The 13,918-nt window shown below is 41.4% G+C and overlaps 1 protein-coding gene across 5 annotated transcripts in view; it reads left to right on the top strand.

Moving 5' to 3' along the window:
* Window positions 1–13,918, top strand: part of pcbp3 (poly(rC) binding protein 3) — a 181,377-nt gene that overhangs the window by 20,848 nt on the left and 146,611 nt on the right. For all 5 annotated transcript variants that reach the window (XM_082966945.1, XM_082966943.1, XM_014163880.2 and 2 more), the window contains exons 2-4: window positions 7,282–7,374; window positions 7,748–7,858; window positions 8,722–8,866. The gene's annotated coding sequence lies outside the window, so the exon portion shown is untranslated. The remainder of the gene's footprint in view (window positions 1–7,281; window positions 7,375–7,747; window positions 7,859–8,721; window positions 8,867–13,918) is intronic.

The raw sequence follows: 13,918 nt of genomic DNA, 5'->3' as shown, positions 1-13,918 counted from the left end.
CATTCACCCTCTGAATGGCACACACATACACAATCCATGTCTCAATTGTCTCAAGGCTTAAAAATCCATCTTCTTTAACCTGTCTCCTCAACTTCATCTACACTGATTGTTGTGGATTTAGCAAGTGACATCAATAAGGGATCATAGCTTTCACCTGGATTCACCGGGTCAGTCTATTTTCATGGAAAGAGCATGTTTTGTACACTCAGTGTATATCAATGATGCTGTTGTACTTATATTACTGATCTATGTACAGTTGAAGTTGGAAGTTTACATGCACTTAGATTGGAGTCATTAAAACTTGTTTTTCAACCACTCCACACATTTCTTGTTAGCAACTACATCTACTTTGTCAATGACACAAGTCATTTTTCCAACAATTGTTTACAGACAGATTATGTCACTTAAAATTGACTGTATCACAATTCCAGTGGGTCAGAAGTTTGCATACACTAAGTTGACTGTGCCTTTAAACAGCTTGGAAAATTCCAGAGAATTATGTCATGGCTTTAGAAGCTTCTGAAAGGCTAATTGATATCATTTGAGTCAATTGGAGGTGTACCTGTGGATGTATTTCAAGGCCTACCTTCAAACTCAGTGCTTCTTTGCTTGACATCATGGGAAAATCAAAAGAAATCAGCCAAGACCTCAGAAAAAAAATTGTAGACATCCACAAGTCTGGTTCATCCTTGGGAGCAATTTCCAAACGTCTGAAGGTACCACGTTCATCTGTACAAACAATAGTACGCAGGTATAAACACCATGGGGCCACGCAGCCGTCATACCTCTCAGGAAGGAGACGTGTTCTGTCACCTAGAGATGAATGTACTTTGGTGCGAAAAGTGTATATCAATCCCAGAACAACAGCAAAGAAACTTGTGAAGATGCTGGAAGAAACAGGTACAAAATTATCTATATCCACAGTAAAATGAGTCCTATATCGACATAACCTGAAAGGCCGCTCGGCATGGAAGAAGCCACTTCTCCAAAACCGCCATAAAAAAGCCAGACTACGGTTTGCAACTGCACATGGGGACAAAAAAGCCAGACTAAGGTTTGCAACTGCACATGGGGACAAAGATCGTACTTTTTGGAGAAATGCAAGCCGAGGAACACCATCCCAACCGTGAAGCACAGGGGTGGCAGCATCATGTTGTGGAGGTGCACTTCACAAAATAGATGCCATCATGAGGTAGGAAAATTAGGTGGATATACTGAAGCAACATCTCAAGACATCAGTCAGGAAGTTGAAGCTTGGTCGCAAATGGGTCTTCCAAATGGACAATGACCCCAAGCATGCTTCCAAAGTTGTGGCAAAATGGCTTAAGGACAACAAAGTCAAGGTATTGGAGTGGCCATCACAAATCCCTGACCTCAATCCTATAGAAAATGTGTGGGCAGAACTGAAAAAGCGTGAGTGAGCAAGGAGGCCTACAAACTTGACTCAATTACACCAGCTCTGTCAGGAGGAATGGGCCAACTTATTGTGGGAAGCTTGTGGAAGGCTACCCGAAATGTTTGACCCAAGTTAAACAATTTAAAGGCAATGCTCCCAAATACTAATTGAGTGTATGTAAACTTCTGACCCACTGGGAATGTGATGAAAGAAATACAAGCTGAAATAAATCATTCTCTCTACAATTATTCTGACATTTCACATTCTTAAAATAAAGTGGTGATCCTAACTGACCTAAGACATTGAATTTTTACTAGGATTAAATGTCAGTTATTGTGAAAACTGAGTTTAAATGTACTTTTCTAAGGTGTATGTAAACCTCCGACTTCAACTATATCATTGATATTTGATGAATAGTTTAAAAACATTTGTACTGTCCCATAGTAACTATGTGTAAAATGTGTCACTGTGCTTGCTCAACAGTATAGCTTCCTTCCTCACATGTCTGCGACTGATCCCAGGTCCTCTGCTTTGCAAACACAAGTGACACCATCTTAGTCAGTTGTGCCACCGAAAAGGTACCAATCCGATAGTGAAGGTGTAGACATTTCAAGCTGGGGAGTGAGGCTATAGTGCGACAAGACCTGAGTTCAAATATATGCGTATTTAAGTATTTGTATTTTAAATAATTATATTCAAATAATGTGGCCAAATCAACTGCTTCTATTTGAAGAATTTGCTGTTGCAGTGTGTGGGTAAAATCACTGAGGAAGCCAAGCCAAGTCTGAAAAAAGGCCATATTACAACCTATGTTGTGTTAATTGTGTAGTTTGCTCTGTAACCCATCTGTTCATACGCCACCGAGACATACAATAAGGCCATGACAACAAAAAGACAACAGTCACACACTGGTGGAATAAATTCTACACTTACGTTTGTTTCATCACAAAACCGGAGAGCAACATGTGTCCAGTGAAGTCCACATAGTAGATATTGCATGTAACAAACAGTTATATCACCTGCAGCATGGTCAAGCAAGTTAATGTTTTTAACAATTTACTAAAGAACTACTGATTTAGAACCACAGAGTTATCGCAAGTCAACACAAAGACAACTGGCACACTGCCTCTGCTATTCCAGCTGCCTCCGCTATTTCAACTTAAACATTTAAATGTTATCAAATCAACAAGGCTATATATGCTTAGTTTAATACACTGAAAACAAACTTAAAGATACCAAAAACAATTTAGGCCAATCAATGTCTCTAAATATCATGTGGCTGTCCATGGTACTGATTTCTGTGTGTGTGTACGCGTGCATGTGCGAAAGTAATAAAAACAAATTGGGACTCACCATACTTGTAGACTAGTTGAACGCCAATGTGATCCTCCTCTCTTTCTTTTTGCAAAACGGTCTATGGCTCTGTCATACAATACACTTTTAGTTTTTGTTGTCATGGGCTACCAAGCTAAAATGCTAGCTGACTTGCATGGGCAACAATGTACCAGCAAAGTTAGCTAGCTAGCTAGCTAGTTAATGTGAGCCTACTAGCTCCCCTCTTCTGGCTCCCCTAATTGAATCGTGGGATGGGACAAGGACATCCCAGCCGGCCAAACCCTCCCCTAACTCGGACAACGCTGGGACAACTGCGCGTCGCCTCATGGGTCTCCTGGTCGCGGCTGGCACGGGTCTCGAACCAGCATCTGTAGTAATGCAGTTTGCAGTGTCTTAGACCGCTGCGCCACTCGGGAGGCTCCAGCCACAAAGTTTTTAATGCTTATCAATTGCCTTGCACAAAGATTCAAAATACTAAAATATTACTTAAATTGGACTCTTAAAGAATTTCATGTAAATGTTAATTCTATTTTTTGATCACAGAAATAATGAAAAAATATGGAAAAATAAATAATGAAATGTTAATTATATTAAGCAGCCAATGTAATCATCTGCCAGAGAGTTGTTCAAATCAGCCCGAGCCCCAAGTAATACATTTGGGCTAGATAACTCGGCCCGAGCTCAATCCCCACATCCTAGCCGTAAGTAATACTGCTGAGTCCCGACTCTCAGCCGGAATCGGCCCAGATCCACTGTGCTCGCTGGGATCTGGAGGAAACACAGCATATTCATTTATGGTTAGATCAGATGGTTAGATCTCTCTGTACAGAGATTTTAGTCAAAACCACAAGTCTAAATCCCTGTCTCCATCCATGGCTTAGGAATGGGCCAATTTAGCAAGCTAGCTACTGCAGGACATCAACACAAGCAGACCAGAAACAGACACGTTTTTCAGAAAATGATGTTTTGCTTAGGAAGTGATTTGATTGGTCTGAAGCCAAATCCAAACTGGCCTCGTTTGGGTTGGTTTTGCTGCACCAGGACAACCCACAGTTGAGCTCAGCTCAATGCTGATTGGCTAATTATTTTATCATTTTTTATCAAGGGAGGCCAAATGCTTGCTGGCATCTATCAATCAAATGCTACGGCGGCAACATGCTATACTCTTTTGGTCCAGACAGCATCAGATACAGGGGCTAAACATACAGAGACAGAGGTGCGCTGTTTCCCTATGGTCTGTGCACTGATGTAGTACTCATAAAATGGATTATCAAATTGATGGCAGATCCATTCCTGTACTCTAAAATGAGCCTGCTCTATTCAGTTCGTTCGTCAAAATGTATATTATTCAGTTATTCTTTCCATCGTTGTATTGTTAATGATTTTTTTAAACCAAATTTCTGGCTGTGGAAAGATCCAGAGGATCAAGTATTTATTTCCACTACATGTTTGCTCAAATCAATCACCACTTCAATCTAATCATTGTAATGAAACTACCCAATGAGAATTCATATATTTTCCTCAATGAGTAGTCCATGAGTCTGCACCAAATACCATCTCAAGAGACGACTTCATTTGCCTGTTTAAAAAATGTGGAACCGTTTTTGGTTTAATGAATGCACATGATGCACTTTATGATTTCAGCAGTCCAAATTGGTTCACTTAAGAAGTATGTATATTTCATTTTTAAATCTTTCTCCTTTTGAATCATTGTTAATCTACAGATCCAATATGGATCCCCTATTGGTAAATCTCACAAAGACCACAGCTCCTTTAACTCCTCAGGAGATAACATGGATATAGAGATGTATCTGCTTGCCTCCCCCTGACGGCTTGTGTTTTGTAGCACGCTTTCGTAGGGGCTTGCGATTCATTATTAATACTCATAATATAAATTGTTTAGGTTGGATTAATATTGTATGATATGTTCTGTAAGGCAAAAAGATATGAGTGACTTATTTGGGAACATAAAATGGTGGTCTTAAATTGAAAACTGTGCTAACCTCAAGGAATAACGATTTACGGTTATAGGATGTATGCTCTTTATGATGTAATCAGTTGGCATTTGCTTGTATTTTGTTTACTCTTACTTTATAGATACACCAGTATTCAATTCACTGTGGAAAGAGACATTATTGATGCTTACGAATTAAGTTGCATTTAAATGGAGCCCTCAAGCTTCTGAGTAGTAGTTTTGCTCCAATCACATGGACGATCAGTGCATTGTCAATGTCAGGTTGTCACACGTCAATCCAATGCCTTGGCCTCATTCAGTAGGCAAACAGTGTGGAATGTTGCAGATAGAAATATGAACAGAACTGACTTGAATCCTTATGGTACATGTCAGAGAGGCATTCTTATGGGCCATACAGTATAGACCTGGAAAAATGTACTTGCCCCACAGTCTTATAAAGGTTAACTACTCTGTAGATCTATATACCTAAGTTTCTTTATTCTCCCTGCCTCTCCATCTCAACAAATCTGCTCAGACAGACGGATGTGCATGTGCTATTACTATCAGAACAGCCTATAGTCCTGAACAGGGGTCAAACGCTAATCTCTAAAGGTGAGGATATTGTGAGGATATTTAAAGAGGAAATTAAAGGAGGAATAAGCGAGGATAAGTATTAGGCTTTTTAGATATCATTACACATTAATATCTGATTCATGTGCCGAGGCCCATTGCTGACTTCAATGCTGCGTTGTAATAGAGTTTCACCTCTGGGATTCTCGCCATTGGCTCTCTGTCAGAGGAGAGATCCGATCACCATACGCCACCCTAGTTCCTAGGAGGAAGATAAGCTCCCATTCTCTGTGTGCGCCTATCTGTCCCTGTCTTTTATCATTTCCTGTAGACTAGTAGAGGGATGTCTTGGGGATGGGGGTTGAATACATCAGACAAATGTTCTGATCCAGGGAGGCTTGTTAAACTTTCTAAATTCCGCAGCAATTTCCATTGAAAATAAATATACAAATATTTAACAGAATATATCATCCTCTATACCTAGAACATGATGCATACAATATCTAGCAACCATGGAATCTTGTGTACATTCTGCGTGTGGCATGGCGTGGCTAAGGGTTAGGCCAGGTTAAGATTTTGTGGTGTATTATTGTGTGAAAGTGAATGTGATAATCCAGCAGAGGGCAGTGTCCTCCCCTAGTAAATCAATCTCAGTGGCAAAGTGGTGTAGGGCTGATCTTGGGTCCATTTTGCATTTCCCCCACTAACAGTTAAGGTTAGGACTAGGCGGGAAGCTGATCCTAGATTTGTATCTAGGGGAATCTTCACACTGGAGCAAGTCAGAGGGACCTGATCCTAGATCAGCACTACACTTTTTAAATCCGGGCCCTGAAGGCACCATGTAACATCCTCACTCCCCCACCTTCCCTCAACACATCATTAATGTGACTTTAACATTGTTGTTATTGTAGGCCAAAAAGTACTGGATATCATTGTGTGTGTGTGTGTGTGTGTGTGTGTGTGTGTGTGTGTGTGTGTGTGTGTGTGTGTGTGTGTGTGTGTGTGTGTGTGTGTGTGTGTGTGTGTGTGTGTGTGTGTGTGTGTGTGTGCATGCCTGTCTGTGTGCATGCATGCTTGCATTTATTGTATTCACAATCACATAGCTCCCCATCCCATGCTGCTGAATGCATGGTACAAGCCAGCAGAGGGAGCTGTGGACACAATAAAAGCTACCAACATGTGCCTTGATCCACATCACTTTTGTGAGGATACAATTCAGAATTATTTTGTCACATGATTCCCCTCTTTTCCCCTGGAGTAGTGGCCGGCTCCAGGCATAAGCGACATAAGTAAGTAGTCTAGCCAGCTGTCTAAACTTGTAATAATCATGGTCGAATACCGACCGGGCACGCAGGGCATTTGCCCAAGGGCCCTGACCTCCAGGGGGCCACCATTGTTTTTGTTTGTCACTCTCACTCAGATGTCATTAACATGGCTTAAGTCTTGGCAAAAATAGTAGAAATGCATGAAATTTGTCATAACATTTCTAAACTGCTCTCTGCTCAATGGCAAAATGTGAAGAATTGCAGAAATGTTGCTTTAAAACTGCAACATTGTCTCTACTCCCCATGGCAAAATGTGTAGAATTGCAGGAAATGTACTTTAAAACTGAAATGTTTCTCTCTGCCATCAAGAGGGGGGCTACTAAAATGTTTTGCCCCCGAGGTGGGGGGGGGGGGGGGGGGGGGGGTTGGCAACCAAATCTTGCTTAGGGCCCCCAAAAGGCTAGGGCCGGCCCTGCCTGGGATGTTGTCTTGAAATGGCTTAACTTAACATATGGACTATGTGTTTTACAGGCTGTAAAATACCACATTGTCATATGGAACTCATTCATTTTATTGATTTGAGACATACTGGTAGACTGTAGGTAAAAACACAGTACAGCATTTATTCTTTCCATATTAATGAATTATATTCATGTATTCATAATATTCATGTATTCATGTAAAGTATGAAAGTCAAATGCATAGGGCACTACTTTGTTACTGACGTATTACCTTTAATTTCTGTGATTTCTTTCTTCCAGTTTTTGCAACGAATCCAGTATAAACCTGAAGAGGAACATATTATTGAACACTGATAAACCATTTGAAGTGGTCACCAAGGAAGCATTGCTCAGGTAAGTACTAATATAGGTGGGTTAATGCTGTGTACCTTACGTTTCTTAGCTTTTACTTCACATTTCATTTAATTTCTTGTCAACATTGATGCCCTTGCCTGCACTTGTCCATAAAATGTGGGGGTAGGTCTTGACAAATTAATGTAACTGCCACAGAGTTATTCAAATTATTTGATAACTGCCCCCTAAAACCAAATTGCCTAAAATGTATAACTGGAAATTACAATTACAATGTCAGAGCAAACAATATACAGTATAACAGCACAGCAGAGACATGCACATCTGTAACCCATTATTGTGATGATATATTCTAGTATACCATGTACATGACATTTTATTGTATTCCACCATTACCTCATCTCTCCTGTTCCAGGTGGAACGGCACTGGACAGACGGAAGTCTCCCCAGTCCTCTGGAAGGTTGACAGCACAAGGTCACATGACCTGGAAGAGAAAACCCAGGAGACTTTTGGGATCCCTTTTTGGTGAGAGAACAATCACACCTTAATGATCTGCCTTTCTCGGCCTGGGTCATGTTCATTAGGGCCACGCAACGGGAACCAAAAATGAACCTTTCTTATTGGACAAGTTCAGGTTTTCCCTCCCATTTTCAGTCCGTTTTCATCCTTTTAGTGCCTAATGAACATGATCCAGGTCTCCCTTGAAAAAAGGTATTTGACTTCAATGGGACTTCCTGGTTTAAATTAACATTAAATGAGTATAAAATAAAGAATAATCCACCTCTCAGCCAAAACCTATGAATATGAACAAAGCAAGAATATCTATCTGAGTAGATACAGCAATGCAGCACAGATATGTACATGCACGCATGCTTACACACACAATCAGCCATCCATTCAATCAATCACACATGCATTCCCACATATACACAAACAAAAACATAATCACACATGCATTTATAAATGCATGCACATGGCCACAACACCCACATAAATACACAGGGTGACAGATTGACATTATAGCTTTGCAATTTTTGCATTCATTATAAATGATGCCCCACTATAATTGAAAGAGGAAATTATGGAAAATACATAATGGTTTAGTTTACTGTAACAATTCTCTTTTTGCTACTTTTCCCTAATGAGAGAACTTAGCAAAACGCATGACGATGAAGTAACCCAGTCCACATGCACATGTGCTTGCCTTATTGCTCGGTGGCCCTTTCGTTTTTAGCTAACAGTACATGAAGGCCTTGCCTGAACAAGGTCTGGTCTACTGCCGTAGAACGTATGAACCAGAAGAGATGACGGACGCATGATTGTGTTTGTCATGTCAATTAGCCCTATCTAGATGTTGACGTTCTATGTTTGGTGCTCTGGCTGTGTAGAATGGGCCGGTTATCAACCTGGAAACAAGTCTAAAGGCTGATGAACTGATCTGCACGGAGACGCAGCTGTGCTCGGTCGTCCCCTCTGCTCTCTGCCAAACGGCTCCATTAATGCCCTGAGAACCCACGACCTAGCTCAACTCTGGTGAGTAAGGCTACGTTATCTCTTTTCTTTTCCTACATGGGGCTTCGAAGAAGCTCTGTAATAATACTACTAATTGGAATTGAGGAATTGGAAATTGGCTCGCAAGGGTTTCACTGAGTTTCCCTGACCCCGTCTCCATTCCATACCATGATGTTAGTTTTCCTCTTTTGATGTGTCCGTCTTGGAAAGCTTCATTCCTGACAGAGACACAGAGGTTTTCTGTTAAGTTTTCTCTAACGGTAGTGCTGATAGGTGTCGAGATGGGCGATTTAGGATGGGATGATTCATACTTTTTGATTCAGAATTTTGGTTGCATCTCCTTCTTTGTAAAAGACTAAGTTGTACACAGGATTGAAAATGATTTATAAACCATTTGGCTGATGTTTTGTTTCACTATAACATCGTATTACTGGCAAGTCATATCGAAGAAAAATTGTCCCCAATGTCGCCTGCCCTTACATGTGGACGAGTGACATGCAAAATGTCAGTCGTCGTTATAATCCCCGTGTTGTATCATCCACAAAGTTGTTGCGTCACATTGCTTCCTTTCCACCAGGATTGTTACTCCCCAGGGAGATGTTGTCCTTTTGTCATCCTAACTAGTTTCACCACATTGGCAGCTTTTGCTCAAGGGTGAACAGTTCAGGAGCTGCCGAGTCATGAGTAAAAATAACTCACGCAGACTCATGCCCAGAGTTCTGCCATTACTTATGTACATGTTAGATCATAAAGAGCAGAGAGAGGGAAAATGGTGAGAGCGAAACACCAAAAGCTGACTGTATCTTTGGCAAAAGCACAACCTGGTCTCTGAGCATTTTGTATTATTCTGTTTGTAAATCCGAGACACTCCATTTTGTATGATACCTTTCGTGTCCTATGGTATGTATTAATTAGTGGATGTCCATCACCCATTTTGTATGATATAAAAACTATATGATTTCTTCAAGGATTACTTTTAAATTCAGAAAGGATGTTTCTCAATGACATTCAAGAACAGGAATAGGCTTCAGTCCAAGATATGTCTTCCAATGATGCGACTGCTGTCAGCATCCAAAGATTATCCAACTTGAATAAACGCTTGGGGGTAAGAATGACAGCAGTGGTGTACATTTACATACATTTTAGTCATTTAGCAGATGCTCTTATCCAGAGCGACTTACAGTAGTGAATGCATACATTTCATACATTTTTTCCCCATACTGGTCCCCAATGGGAATCGAACCCACAACCGTGGCATTGCAAACACCATGCTCTACCAACTGAGCCACACAGGTGTAGTCTATGGTGATACGGATATCACTTATTATTGATATCTACATAGCACCTTGATGTAAATTACATTGCTGCTCTTTCATTTGGCTATTTGCACCTTACGGATTGTGGTTGTTGTGGGTGGCTGTTCACAAATTTAAATGTGCATTTGAACCGAATAATGGTTGAATTCAAGAAGTGCAAACTGCCTATCAATCATTGTTTTCAAACCAGTTGACAGACAGTGAAAAATGCGTTCTTGCAACAGCTGCATAGTGCAAATCCCAGCCTATAGAATAAAAGTGAGGCTTTTATTGCTCAATCTAATTCATGCTGATAAAAAAACGGGGAATCTGTAGTTGCTACATCCGTTTTTGGACTTTATAAAATATAAGCTTGTTTTTCTCCAATGTTTGTAAACATTGTAAATGTAAACAAACACTGTATAACCTCATAACAGGCCCATCCCTCAGCTTTTTACCAAAACAGAGGCAGGCGACAAAATAGGCTTATAGCAAATGCAGAATATGGCATTCATTTTTCACATGTAAATAGCACTTTTCAGTAGTGCTTAAAGCATGCCATTCCATGAGCGCAGCATTTATTTTTTCAACTCGAATCAATGGGTTACAGTTACAAGTTACTATATGTTATGAATTTGTAAAACATATGATATGTTACAATTTCTAGCTAGCTGGCTAACATTAGCTAGACTAGGGGTTAAGGCTAAGTTTAGGAGTTAGGTTAAAGGGAGGGTTAACTAAAATGGTTAAGGTTAGTGGAAGGGTTAGCTAACATGATAAGTAGTAGCAAAGTAGCTGAAAAGTAGTAAGTAGTTGAAAAGGTGCTAATTAGCTAAAAAGCTAAAGTTGTCCATGATGAGATTCCAACTCGCAATCTTTGGGATAGACATTAGCGTTATAGCCCATCCATCAATCCCGACCAACCACCCTACTTTGGTTTTTAACATAAGTAACCATCTGTCTTACGTTACCATACCAAACTAATTTAAGTGTCCCAGGTTAACGTATACAATGTGACGTCCAGTCTATGGGACCAGTCTGCAATGCAAGTTAGGTCTATACAAAGGGAGGGTGGTAACAGTTAGGTCACTCTGAGAGATTATGGCTTTCAAAGTATTTTCTAATTCTCAAGGATGTGAGAGAATAGGAGCTATTTTACCGTTCTCAGTTTGTCAGAAGTGCAGACATTGCAACGTTTAATGTATGCAAATATATACTGCTCAAAAAAATTAAGGGAACACTAAAATAACACATCCTAGATCTGAATGAATGAAATAATCTTATTAAATACTTTTTTCTTTACATAGTTGAATGTGCTGACAACAAAATAACACAAAAATAATCAATGGAAATCCAATTTATCAACCCATGGATGTCTGGATTTGGAGTCACACTCAAAATTGAAGTGGAAAACCACACTACAGGCTGATCCAACTTTGATGTGATGTCCTTAAAACAAGTCAAAATGAGGCTCAGTAGTGTGTGTGGCCTCCACGTGCCTGTATGACCTCCCTACAACTCCTGGGCATGCTCCTGATGAGGTGGCAGATGGTCTCCTGAGGGATCTCCTCCCAGACCTGGACTAAAGCATCCGCCAACTCCTGGACAGTCTGTGGTGCAACGTGGCGTTGGTGGATGGAGCGAGACATGATGTCCCAGATGTGCTCAATTGGATTCAGGTCTAGGGAACGGGCGGGCCAGTCCATAGCATCAATGACTTCCTCTTGCAGGAACTGCTGACACACTCCAGCCACATGAGGTCTAGCATTGTCTTGCATTAGGAGGAACCCAGGGCCAACCGCACCAGCATATGGTCTCACAAGGGGACTGAGGATCTCATCTCGGTACCTAATGGCAGTCAGGCTACCTCTGGCGAGCACATGGAGGGCTGTGCGGCCCCCCAAAGAAATGCCACCCCACACCATGACTGACCCACCGCCAAACCGGTCATGCTGGAGGATGTTGCAGGCAGCAGAACGTTCTCCACGGCGTCTCCAGAGTCTGTCACGTCTGTCACATGTGCTCAGTGTGAACCTGCTTCATCTGTGAAGAGCACAGAGCGCCAGTGGCGAATTTGCCAATCTTGGTGTTCTCTGGCAAATGCCAAACGTCCTGCACGGTGTTGGGCTGTAAGCACAACCCCCACCTGTGGACGTCGGGCCCTCATACCACCCTCATGGAGTCTGTTTCTGACCGTTTGAGCAGACACATGCACATTTGTGGCCTGCTGGAGGTCATTTTGCAGGGCTCTGGCAGTGCTCCTCCTGCTCCTCCTTGCACAAAGGCGGAGGTAGCGGTCCTGCTGCTGGGTTGTTGCCCTCCTACGGCCTCCTCCACGTCTCCTGATGTACTGGCCTGTCTCCTGGTAGCGCCTCCATGCTCTGGACACTACGCTGACAGACACAGCAAACCTTCTTGCCACAGCTCGCATTGATGTGCCATCCTGGATGAGCTGCACTACCTGAGCCACTTGTGTGGGTTGTAGACTCCGTCTCATGCTACCACTAGAGTGAAAGATCAAAACATCAGCCAGGAAGCATAAGAACTGAGAAGTGGTCTGTGGTCACCACCTGCCGAACCACTCCTTTATTGGGGGTGTCTTGCTAATTGCCTATAATTTCCACCTGTTGTCTATTCCATTTGCACAACAGCATGTGAAATTTATTGTCAATCAGTGTTGCTTCCTAAGTGGACAGTTTGATTTCACAGAAGTGTGATTGACTTGGAGTTACATTGTGTTGTTTAAGTGTTCCCTTTATTTTTTTCAGCAGTGTATATTGGTTCATATAACTGTGGCAGATAGCTATACTAGGTACTGTGTAGCTCAGTTGGTAGAGCATGGTGTTTGCAATGCCAGGGTTGTGGGTTCGATTCCCACGGGGGACCAGTATGGAGAAGAAAAAAAAAATGAAATGTATGCAGTCACTCTGCTAAATGACTAAAATGTAAAATGTATATTGCTAGGACTATGTGTGGATGTCTAGGGTTTCTTCTGAGTCTGCACTTTGAGCTGAGTGATGCTTGTGTCAGACAGGCACATTACATAGGGGCCCATCTGTATGAGAGTGACGGGCCAAAGATTAGTCTTTTTGAGTTTAACGGCCATCGTCATCATCACTGCTTGGACGAAAGAGGGGAAGGAGGGGTTCGTTTTTTGTTTTTGTTTTTCTTCTGGATGTGTTGTAACTTTTATAAATGCAGCATTTATTAATGTATTCATAACTCATAAACTAATCTGTCAGACCAGTACACAGGGAGGCAGTCTAATTTTTTCTGCCGTACTCATTTCAATAACTTTGAAATAGTGTGCAGGCACTGGCATTTATTTTGCTCTCCTTAGTACAGAGTACAAACAAAACACATACTCTCTCTCACACAAACACAGATGCACAGAGGCACACACTCACACAAGCATGTACGCGCACACACATCACTAACTTATCTCTGAGTCATGCTCTAACACTACATAGAATTTGTCAGACAGTAAACAGCCTCTACTAGCAATGTTATTTTATTTTGCCATTGCGCTTTTACTAGCACAAATCAAATTAATCTCATAATGAGCTTGTATAGGGAACATCACGTTTTGAAGTTCACTTTCATTGGTTTGTCTAACAACACTATCATGAATCTAGCAACAAAGTTTTGTGGGTCAGAGTGCAGTATTTATTTAATTTCATAGCACAAACATTTGATAGCATGTTTCTCACACTGGCTTTAGCCACGGAGGGAGCAGGCCTGCCAAGGCAACTGCATGTGGGGGTTGCTTAGTAACACT

Source organism: Salmo salar, chromosome 21 (assembly GCF_965601325.2).
Source record: "Salmo salar chromosome 21, fSalSal1, whole genome shotgun sequence".
NCBI lineage: Eukaryota > Metazoa > Chordata > Actinopteri > Salmoniformes > Salmonidae > Salmo > Salmo salar.
This window is presented reverse-complemented; position numbering and strand designations above follow the sequence as displayed.